This window comes from Manis javanica, chromosome 6, assembly GCF_040802235.1.
Source record: "Manis javanica isolate MJ-LG chromosome 6, MJ_LKY, whole genome shotgun sequence".
Taxonomy (NCBI): domain Eukaryota; kingdom Metazoa; phylum Chordata; class Mammalia; order Pholidota; family Manidae; genus Manis; species Manis javanica.
Genome location: NC_133161.1, coordinates 131,295,636 through 131,307,728, shown reverse-complemented (window position 1 = coordinate 131,307,728; position 12,093 = coordinate 131,295,636). Strand labels below are relative to the sequence as shown.

The following is a 12,093-nucleotide window of genomic DNA, read 5'->3' as shown; positions in this document are numbered from 1 at the left end:
GTCGGAGGCACGTCATAGTCGGACGCACGTCATAGGCGGAATCACGTCATAGTCGGAGGCACGTCATAGTCGGAGGCAGCCACCAATCCGCGGAAGCCAAGGGGTACGTTGGCATGACGACGGGGTGGGGCCGAGCCTAGGCGTTAGAGTGAGTGGCCCTTTGACACCAGTGCTTCAGAGTGGACTCTAAGCGCGGTGCTGTACCTTGGAGGTCTCGTCCGTCTTTTCCTTCCCCGACTCCCTGCTAGACTCTTTGGTGGACAGAAAGCTCCGGGTAGCCGACTCCACATCTCCGGCTACCGACAGAGCGTCCACATCCCCGCCTAGCGACAGAGAGCGTAGAAAAGGACTGCGCCCAGCTGATCCACCGGCTCCTGCTTCGTTTCTGCTGAGCTAGACCCAGCGAGCCTAGAGAGTTGGGCTGAATAACTAGTATTTTCATTTAATTGAATTTGAAGAAAGAACATATATATACGGGGACAACCACGATCTTTATAAAGGTACCGTTCCTGCAAAAATATTAGTCTCCAAAGCAAAGGTTGTATTTGTATTGTTGGTTAAAAGTTGTATTTTTAAAGAAGCCTAAGTTCTAGTGGGAGGGGAGCTGTTCCTGCTTCCACTTTTGTCCTAAAGTCAATATAGCAGTGAGACTGATCTTTAAAAGTTATGAATCAGGTAATGTTGCTTCTCTGCATAAGAATCTACTGATTTTAGAATAAAAAAAATCAAATTCCTTAATGTGACCAGAGGCCCCATGGGCTCTTGTTCCTGACTATCTCTGACTTCACTTCCCATCAATCACTCTCACATACTAAGCCCTAGCTACCACCAGCTGGGCATTTCTGTTTCACAAACAGGGAAAGATTCCACTGTGCTGTCTTTGCTCTGCTGCCTGTGTCCCACGATAACAGATCACCATCCTTCAGGTCTCAGCTCAGATGTCACCTCCATGCCTCGTCTCTACATCTTCACCTCCAACACAAAAATACCGTCGCATCACCCTTTATTATTATTTCATAGTACTAAACAATCCTGAACTTTACTCTGTTCACTGTTTACTGCCGTTTTTCTTGTCTGAGAGGAAGCATGGCAAAGTCATTAAGAGAAAGAGCTCTACAGCCTGACTCTCATGGTTTGAAATTCCAGCTCTGCCCTCTGCTAGCTCTGTGACCTTAGGCAGGTTCTTTTCCTTTTCTGTGCCTCAGTTTCCTCATGTACAGAATTAAGATAATTCTAGTCTCTACCATATAATGCTGTAAGATTTAAATGAATACTTGAAAGTGTTTAAAACTGTCTCAGCCAACAATACTTGCTAAATGTTAGCTGTTATTATTATTAATATTATTTTTTATTATTGTCTATCTTCCTGTATTAGAACATAAGTTCCAGGAAAACAGGAACCTTGTGTCTTGTTCACGTGTGTACCCTCCGCAGATAGAACAGTGCGTGGCACATAATAGGTGCTGAGTAAGTATTTGTTGAATGAATGACTGATTGTTGAACTATGAAGTGGACAAATGAAGTAATAATGACAAGGTGCTGACACCATTACAGAAAATACCCTTGGTTTTTGTTCTAGTGGCCTTCATCATGTCTGAATTAATGACCCTGATTCATTTAATATCTAGCCCACCACCTAATCTTTTGATAACCAACCATGATTAAATAACCACTCCTGTAATTTCATTAATAGCAACATCTAATCAGTTTGTGAAATTTAAAGCTTTGATTTAATGGTCTAAAAGTATTAATAAGAAATAAGAAAATTAAAGTGTTAATAAGCATTAAGTAAAAAGTTTATGTAACTGATTTTAAAGTACAAATAAGAAAACTACAAAGCTTTTGGCTTAAATGTTTTGAAAGTATTAGAAAAAGGAACTAAAATAAAGTTTACTAAAAAGTTAAAATTCATCCTATCAGCTGCCTTTGCTCGCAAAAATCTTATATAACCTCCCAAGAATTCTCATTTTAAACCCATCAATACAAAAATCTATTCGAGGCCTTACTTCTCCTGCTAATCCTCTTATACTCTTAATTTTTTATTGCCACTCTGCAATAAATAATATGACTTCCCACATTCCCCGTTGCTCAAGTCCACACCCCTCTTCCACCCATGTTCCCTCCTGACCCTCTTTCCCAGGAGCTGGTGATGCCCTGACTTCTCTGGGGAAAGAGGCTCTTAAACAAGGCCTGCTTATCTCCCCCCAGGCAGATCTACCAGCTGCCCTTGACTCTGCCTGTACCCTCAGTTTCCCACGTGTGGTGACCCCAAACCCTCTCCGTTGTTCTCTGGATCCCAAGTCCTCCAGCTTTCCCAGCACCTGGCGCCCTGCTGTATTTCCTGTCTTTAATTATCTGTGAATCCATCCCCTTCAGGTCATTCTCACCAGCTTTTGGATCTGGTGTAGTATATCTTAGCCTAAAAAAACGCTCCTTCAAAAGAAAAGGAAGAAAAAAAAATTTAGCCTAAACATGCCTACAATGTAAGCTTCACAAAAGAGAATGAATAAATCATTAGGCAACTGAAAAAAAAATGCTCCTTCATTTTAATATGACAACATTACTATTTTAATCAATGTATAAAGGATGTTTTATATAATAGCTGTGATTGCAAAACTGATTATTCTTATGGCAGGATGTAGGAATTCCAGCTTCAGTGCAGTTGAATTAAACATCCAAAAGAAAAAAAAACTGTAAACATTTAAAAAGGAAATTTAAGAGACTTTTTGTACAACCTAGGGTTTGTAAAGACCTTTCGATCAAGGCAGGACACCTAAGAGCTACAAGAGAAATAACTTAAAATTTTTATCTATATAAAAATTTAATTTTATGGCAGAAGATGCCCCAAATTAAGTCAAAAGATAAATATTCAATTAGCAGGTAAATTCTGTTATGCCTATAACATGTAAAACTTTATTACTGCTAGTACTATTATTAATAGTAGTACACATACCAAATACAGCCCAGTGAAAAAATAGGCAAAGAATATAAAGAAGCCATCCAGAAACAGCAATTCCAAATAGACAACAAACATAAAAGATACTCAACTTCCCTATTATGAAAATGAAAGTAAACTAAGAATGAATTTACCACATTAGAGCATCAAACTGGCAATAATTCTTTTAATTAATAATATTATTGAATGGGATTGGGAGAAAAGGGGATAGAGTCAGACAGTGGGGAGGCATTGGCTCCCCATTGCCCTTACAGTAAAAGTCAAAGGACTCATACTAACCTACAAGACTCTCCCCTATCTAGTTGACCTCCTGTGTTGCTTGTGCCTCTCTTGGTGTTGTCTGAACATAGCCCCTGTCTTAGTGCCTTTGCACAGCCAAGAATACTCTTACCTGTCTTGCTCAAGTCTTTGTTCAAATCAGGTCTACCAACCGTGACAGCCTGTTTAACGTTTCAGCCATCTTCTACCTTGGTCCCCACCCTCCTGCATTCCTTATCTCCCTTAACCTGTTCTACTTTTCTTTTCTGTGTAGCACATATCATCCATGATCCTGTATAGCATGATCCTTATTCAACCCTATATAAATTTGTTTGATTATTTCTTTCTCTGTCCCATACAGCATATAAATTCTACAAATGCAAGAATCTTTGTTTTGCCCAGTGATGTAAGCCAAGCATCTGAGACAGAGCCTGGCACCAATAGGTACCCACAACGATTTTCAAATGAGTGAATGACTGAATGAATGAATGAGTTTTAACAGGAAAAAGTCACATTTTTATGTAAAAAGTTACTGTCTTAATCTCTTTTATATTTTAAAGGGAAAAAATAATTAACATTCTGCTAGTCCGAAATTCAGATTTGCAGTGAAGATATGCTAAGACATAGAAAGATGATTTCTTTTCAGGAAAGAATCTCTAAATGAAAATCATGTGATTATTAGGCTCTATACATACCATCAAAATTCTAATTCAGTCAGCCCCACCCTGAATCCAGTCACAACTCTCATTTAATCCACTTCCCTCCTCTTCTAATTGAATCACTTTCTCCAATGCTAGTAAACCCTTTCATTACAAAGTTACCAGCCCACAAAATGTGACAATTTTGCTTGAGGCTTTTAGTAAGAAAATGGAGGAAAAAACTCAATGCTCACAAGTTAGAAATTACATTTAAAGTAGTATAAATGATAGCATCTGTTCTATTTTTAACCTAAAAATGATTAATTTTCTAATATAAAAAGCTGGTGCTTTAATCTGTTTTGATAAGTGAAAAGGATAGAAAAAGAAAGTAGCTTGCCTTCTCCCAACAAATCCTGATTTTAATTGAAGATACTTTGGGACCCAGAGAGGAGATTTCCTGGGAACACCCTCAAAATGAAATTTGCTGATGGTCCAGGCTACATTACTAGATAATATTATAATTTAACCACCTCTTATCCGATCCAAGCACATAGCTACCTATCACTTTCTGGCCACTCCATTATTACTAAGACAATTAAAAGCAAGCATATTAAAAAAAAACAGTTAAAATGAGAGAACTAAAATATAGAAAATAAAGGGATAGAAAAGGACGTACCAGGCAAATATTAAAAAACAACAAAAAACTGTGTAGCAAATTAATTATCAAAAGTATTCTTTGAGTAGCATTAACAAGGACATTTGTGGGGCATCTTTTACATTCCAAAGAAATGGAAAATATTAAGTCATGAACATGTATGTAACTAATTGCATGGTCTGGAAATGTTGAGACAATAATAAAGAATTAAAAGATAAAACTGACAAATCTGTAATGATGGAAATTTTTTTAATGGCAATCTCTGCCAGATTAAACAAATTAGCAACATTGATGCATTGTGTGCACAGATACATATGCTTACTGTATTTATATTTGCATATATATTTATATGTCTCATTTATATATGTATATAAAATCCTTCAACTAAAACAAAAGAAATATACTTTTCAAAAAATGTTGGACATTCATACAATTAACTGTAAAGCCCCCAAATAAATTCAATTAATGTCTATGTACTCATTTCTAAATGATATGTAGTCTTTCTAATTTTTGAACTTTATATAAATGTGAAAAATGTTTATATAAATGAATCATGTAAAATGTTCAAAATGTTTATGGAAATGAATTGTATGCTTTTATGTTTTGCTTTCATATAGCTGTTGTATACTTTATAGAATTTAATTGGGTAAAAGTACACAGTATACTGGACTGTTTATACTCTGCACCCTGATTCCCAACCCCAAGCTACCCCCATGAGGACATCTGGGCCCAACAGCTTGGGAGGAAGAATGATTATTTATTAATTTAAAAAATTATTTCCAGTTTATTCCATAGTTGTTACTTTTTTCAATGATGTCAATTAAAATATTTTAAAATTATTTAGCTTCCTTTTAATATCATGTATTTACCTAAAGTATTATGTTACTGTACCTTTTTTCTTACTCCTACTTTTTCACTTATTCCTACCACATATGCTCTTTTTCCCTCTTGACTAGCTTTGCTTTTGCAGGCGTCTACCTTTTTGGATGTACTTACCATTCAGCTTTTACAAATACTAACCAATTCATTAATTTCTAATATTAATGTCACTTAGTCCTTCCACCAGGTTTTCTTAGATTTATAATATTTGTTCTTTCTAATTCTATAGTAAAGTGCTCAATTAAAAAAATACACAAGATAATTCATTCTAATAATTATGTTTCCAGTATGGTGATATTAGAAATAATGCCACGATGTACATTTTTGTAAATGTGTAGAGGTGCGTGGGTATACATTTCATTTATATACCCCATCAGCAGGTTGAGTTTTCCTTGTCTTATAATCTCACCACACTTGATATTGTCCAACTTTTCAATTCTAGGTAATCTGGTGGGTTTATAGTGATATCTTATGGAGCTCTTAATTTGCTTTTCCTTCATTGCTAATCACTTCATTTATGTTTATTGTTCACTTGAGTTTCTTCTTTTGTGGGATATCTGTTTAAGTCTACTGAATTATCTTCTTTTTATATTGATTTCTGTGGGTTCTTAATACATTGGGCACCAGTTCTCTGTCACTTATTTGAGCTACATATATGTTTTCCACTTCTTGGCTTTTCTTTTTGGTATATTTTGATGTACAAAACCATTGATATTAGGGTAATACAGTTTATCAGTCTTTTCCTTTTTGCTTAGTGCATGGTATTTCTAAAGAAATTCTTCCCTACTTTGAGGTTACATTGGTATTGTCAGATACTATCTTCTGAAGGGTTTATAGTCATGCCTTTCACAGACGCATCAGAAATTTGTTCTATGGGTAGTGTGATAGAGGTTCTTGGAATAATCCTGTGAAGCAAGCCTGGCCTTGTCCATCTCTTCTGCGTGCTGGGCTCTTCTTGGCCCTTAGCACTTAAATATAAAATCTTAAATGTAATGTTTTACAAAATTACTTTTGGGATAACTGAATCTCAAGATGAGATTGACAGTTCTACAATATTGAGTCTAAATCTATTAACAGGTTATGTCTTTCCATTTATTTAGGTCTTCTTTAATTGCTTCTAAGTAAATTTATATTATTGTTTCCATAGAAATCTTGTAAATTTTTGTTAGCTTTAGCCTTAGGTGCTGCTCAATTTTTAATACTTTAATAAGTTGTCTCTTTCTTAATTTGATTGTCCAATTGTTTGTTGCTGGTATATGTAAGTATTATTGTTTTTTATATATTGTACTTCAAATGCAGAGACCTTGCTAAACCCTCTTAGTAAACTCATAACTCTTTGGGATTTTTTAGGTAGACAGTCATATCTGTGAATAAGGATAGCTTCTCTCTCCTTCCCAGTCTTTTTCCCACTTCTTTTTTCCCCTTCCTGCCTTATGTCAGGTCGGACATCCAGTGAGATCATAGGCTTCCTTGTCTTCTCCCTGATCTTAACGGGAAAGCTTTCAAATTTTCATTGTTAAGTACAATTTTTACTGAAGGTTTTGGGTCAGTGCATTTTATTCAATTAAAATTTCCCCCCACAAATTTTAGTTCGCTAAATGGATAAGGAATTTTCTCAAACACTTGTCGGCATCTAATGTGATTCTCTTTTAGTCTGTGTGTGTTAATATATTAATTTATTTAACTGTCAACTAACCTTTCATTCCTGAAATAAACCCATCTTGATCATGATGAGTATATGGCAGGAATCTGTTTACTCAGATTCTATTTAGGACTTTTGCACCTATGTTCCTAAGAGAGATTGGCCCATTATTTTCCTTTTTCATAGTGTCTTTATTTAAGACTTCTTTAATAAAGTTTATATTATAGAACATGTTGGAAAATACTTAATCTTCTATGGGAAAATTTGTCTAAGCTTGGAACTACCTCTTCCTTGAATGTTTGGTAAAATTTTCTGGGCCTAGATTTTCTTTGTTTAAAGTTTTGACTAGCACTTCAGTTTCCTTGATGTTTATAGTCGGTGTTCTATTTTTTCTTTTGTCAATTTTGCTGTTTTTTTTTCTAAGAATTTACTTATTTCACCTGAATTTTAAAATATAGTGGCTTAAACTTGTCACACTGTACTTACTAAATTTTTTTCTCCATGTGCAGCATCTGTAGTGATGATGCTTTATCTTTTCCGGTATGAGTGTGACTTTGATCTCTGGTCTTTCCCATTTTCACCAGAAGTTTGTTAATTTTGACTTTTCAACAAGCCAACTTTTACTTTTGTTCCTCTCTATTTCATCAATCCTGGTATTCTTTTTATTATTTTCTTTCTTCTACTTTATTTGCTGTGTTCTTTTTCTAACTTCCAGACAAGTTAGATGCTTAGCTCTCTTTATCTTTTCTTAGATATTTATTTAAGCTTATAAATCTCCCTTTTACTATTGCTTACCAACATCTCACAGGTTTCAGCACATAATATTTGCTCTCATTTAAAGTATTTCTTAATTCCCATTTTTACTGCTTTGTAGTTAAAGTTTTAATTAGAACGCATTTTTAATTTTATAAAATTGGGGATTTTTCTAGTTATCTTTTTTAAAGTAATTCATAACTTTATTGTATGGTCAGAGAACCTGCTTTCTATCCTCTTACATTTGTTAAAACTTGTTTTATGGCCACAGCTTTATAATCAATTTTGTGAAATTTAAGAAGTACTTGAAAAAATTTTGATACTACAGTTTAGGACTACAGAAGTTCAATATATGCCCATCAGGTCAATTTTTAGATTGCCTTGCTCAAGTATTCTTTGTTGTTTTTCAACTACTTGATGAGTTAGTAGAGTCCTGATTGATGTCTGATTTCCCTTGGTCCCTGGTAGTCTTAAAAGTGTGTCTTAAGGTGATAAATGATAGGATGTAACTTAATGTTAAAGGTGAGAGCCACACTTGTTAAAGTCTGAAATGAGGGTATAATTTCTACTAAGTCAACATTCAACATTTTACTGGAGATTGTATCTAATTATATAAGACTGCCATTCCCACCCAGCTACAGAAAGAAAGAAAGAAAGAAAAAGAATAAGAGCTATGACTATTGGAAAAGAAGAGGTAATAATTTTTGCCTTTTTTCCAGAAAATATCATCTATATGAAAAACTTTAGAATCATGTCCAAGCTTACAAACTAATAGGAAATAAGTATAAGGTTTGAAAAGAGATATAAGATCAATAAATAATAAAAATTAATAGAAAAAGTATCCATTTACAAAGCACTCAAAAATTATAAAATCCCTAAGGATATATCTAAAGAAACATACATTATCATTATGGGTAAAATTCTGAAACTTTATAAACACATATAAGATCTGAATAAATGGAGGAATATACCAATTAATTGATGGGAATGCCCAATATGGGAGATATGTCCACCACCAAATTTATTTTAACTGCATGCAATTTCAGTTCAGATCAGTAGGATTTTTATGGAACTTGACAAATTTATTCTAAAATAAATACTGACGTTTAGCTCTACTAATTTTAAAGATGAATAAAGACATGGGGACTTGCCTTACCGAGTATCAATACCAAGTGTAAAGCTACTTAATTAAATTAAAACTATAGTTTTGTCACAGAAATGGGCAAATAATGGACTTAAATGAAGAGTCTAGAAAGAGATCCATGCTCATATTTGAACTTGGCATACAAGAGTGGAGTATTCCAACTCGGTGGGGAAAATGGTGGTAGACAATTAGATTTATACCAAAAATCCTAACAATAACCACACAGATACCTACCTCCCAACAATAACACAATTCTAAATGGGTAAAGCAAAGATGAAAAACAAAGAAAACAATGAAAATGAATCTTTGTGACTTCATGGAAGAATGGATTACTTAAACAGGAAGGGAACAAATCACAATGGAAAAGATGAATAAATGATTATGCTTAATTTTTCAAAATAATTAAGATCCATAAATCCAAGTGAAGTTGGTGGCATGGGATGATATATTTGCTACAATACAATAGATAGAGAATTAGTATCCCAAATATTTAGAAAATTTTATAAATCAGAAAAAAACAATTTAACTGAAAAAATGAACTATATAACCAGTAATTTACAAAACTAAAACCCAGAAAAGGCCATTAAATCTATGAAAATGCACATCACCAGGAAACAGGCAACATATTCATATAAAAGGTGATAAATTATTTTGCCAATCAAATCACCAACAACCAGAAATTTGACATCAAGTACATCTGGCGGTGTGGAGAAAGAAACTCCTTCTCTGCTAGTGAGAGTGTTAATTAGGAAAATCAGTAGGTAAAGCAACTTGACATTGCATAACAATATACAAAATGTAATTTGTATTATTTCTACACTACCTAAAAATATGGTGATATAATTTCTATACCACATAAAAATAACACTTAGGAAGATCTACCTTAGGTAAATTATCACATATAATTACAAGGACACATATAAAAGGTTTTGAATGCAGCATTGTTTATAGTAAAACACTGGAAACTAATCCAAATACTCCCCAATAGAGAAATACATCAATAAAATATATTCTTATGACAGACTATATATGTAGGTATGTATATATAGGTATATATAAATATATCTTGAATCTGTTAGTGTTGAATTTAAAAATTGCAGAAGTGTTAACATATTTAGTATGAAATCATTTATATAAAATAAAAATAGATGCACAATACAATACTCTGGATTAGTATATAATGCACATGCACACACAAAAACATCCACAGAAAGTGCACCTCATCCACGATGCTAAGGAGGAGAAAAAAATTAGGATTTGTGTTTGAATCTGAAAGGAACTTCTTCACTGGAAGTATTTATTTCTTCTATTTAAAAGTACTTGCTGCAGGGACAAGACCCTTCAGGATGTCTGTTCTCACTAGTTCTATTAAGCATTACACTGGTCTTCTAGTCAGGGCTGTTAGGCAACAAAAAGAAATAAAAGACATCCAAATTAGGAAGGATAAAACTATATTGATACATGAAATCATTTTATGTAGAGAAAATCTTAAGGAACCATGAACAAACTGCTAGACCTAATAAACAAGTTCAGTAAGATTGCAGGATACAAGATCATTATTCAAAAATCAATTGCTTTCTATACACAATGAAAATTCTGCAAAGTTAATTCCATTCACAATAGCATCAAAAACATAAATGTTTAGGAATAAACAAAAAAGTACATCACTTCTACTGTAGAAATTATGAAACACTCTTAAAGAAGAGCTAAATAAATGGAAAAGCATTCCATATTCATGGATCAGGTGATTTAATATTGTTAAGATGGCAATACTCACCAAATTGATCTATGGATTCAGTGTAATCTCTATTTTTCCTCTGACTCCCCACCCCTAACCTCCAGAAATTAAAAGCTGATCTTAAATTGATATGTAAACATAAAGGACCCAGAATAACCATAACAGTCTTGAAAAGGAATTTTAAAATGTGGATGACTCACATGTCTCCACTTCAAAACTTTAATATACAAAACTATACAAAACTATAATAAGACACTGGTATAAGGATAGCTATGTAGTTGAATGAAATAGAATTGAGAGTCTGAAATGAACCCTTATATTTGTGGTCAATTGATTTTAACAAATGTTTCAAGACAAAAGTGAAATAATAGTCTTCTCAATGAATGTTGCTGAATCAATGGATATCTACCTACAGAAGAATGAACACGGATCCCTACCTCATGCCATTCACAAAAATGAAGCCAAAATTGGCTATAGACCCAAATGTAAGCTAAAACCAGAAACTCTTAGAAGAAAACACAGGCATATATCTCCATGACCTTGAGCTAGGCAATAATTTATTACATAAAACACCAAAAGCACAAGCAATAAAGAAAATTGATAAATTGGACTTCATCAAAATTTAAAACTTGTGCACTTCAAAAGATATAAGAAAGTGAAAAGATTACCCACAGACTGAGAGAAAATATTTGCAAATCATACATTCAACAAAGGACTTGTAACCAGGACATATAAACACTTCTTGCAACTCAAAAAGACAAATAACTCAAAAAGATGAGCAAAGTATTGGAATAGAAATTTCTTCAAAAAATATATATGGCCAATAAACATAGGGAAAAATGCTCAGCATCGTTAGTCATTGAGGAAATGCAAATCAAAACCATGAGATAAGACTTCATGCTGACTAGAAATGGAATAAAAAAAAGACAAAAAGACAAGTGTTCATTAGGACATTGAGAAATTAGAACCCTCATATGTATTTGCTGGTGGAAATTTAAAATGTTGAAGGCACTTTGGGAAAATGCCTAACAGTTTCTCAAAACATTAAACATAGGGCTGCTATATAACACAATTCCATTCCTAGGTATTTACACAGGAAAAATTAATGTCCACTTAGAGATTTGTACATGAATTTCATAACAGCATTATTCATAATAGCCAAAAGATTAAAACAACCCAAATGTTATCAGCTGATGAGTGCATAAATAAAATGTGATCTATTCATAAAAGTGAAAAATTATTCAACCACAGAAAGAGACAAAATGCTCATATATGCTACAATATGAATGAACTCCAAAACATGCTGAGTGAAATAAATGGACACAAAAGACTGTATATCATATGACCCTTTTTATATGAACTGTCCAGAATAGGCAAATCAAGACAAAGTAGATTAAAGGTTGTCTGGAGCTGAGGATGGAAATGGGCTG

At 33.7% G+C, this 12,093-nt stretch overlaps 2 long non-coding RNA genes across 3 annotated transcripts in view; one reads left to right on the top strand and one right to left on the bottom strand.

Annotated features, from left to right (window-relative positions):
* Positions 1 to 12,093, bottom strand: part of LOC140850010 (uncharacterized) — a 190,763-nt gene that overhangs the window by 105,215 nt on the left and 73,455 nt on the right. The window lies entirely within an intron of this gene.
* LOC140850210 (uncharacterized) lies at positions 71 to 4,855 on the top strand. The gene is made up of 3 exons (XR_012132895.1): positions 71 to 500; positions 1,376 to 1,467; positions 3,576 to 4,855. It is a non-coding gene; the product is annotated as an uncharacterized lncRNA (long non-coding RNA).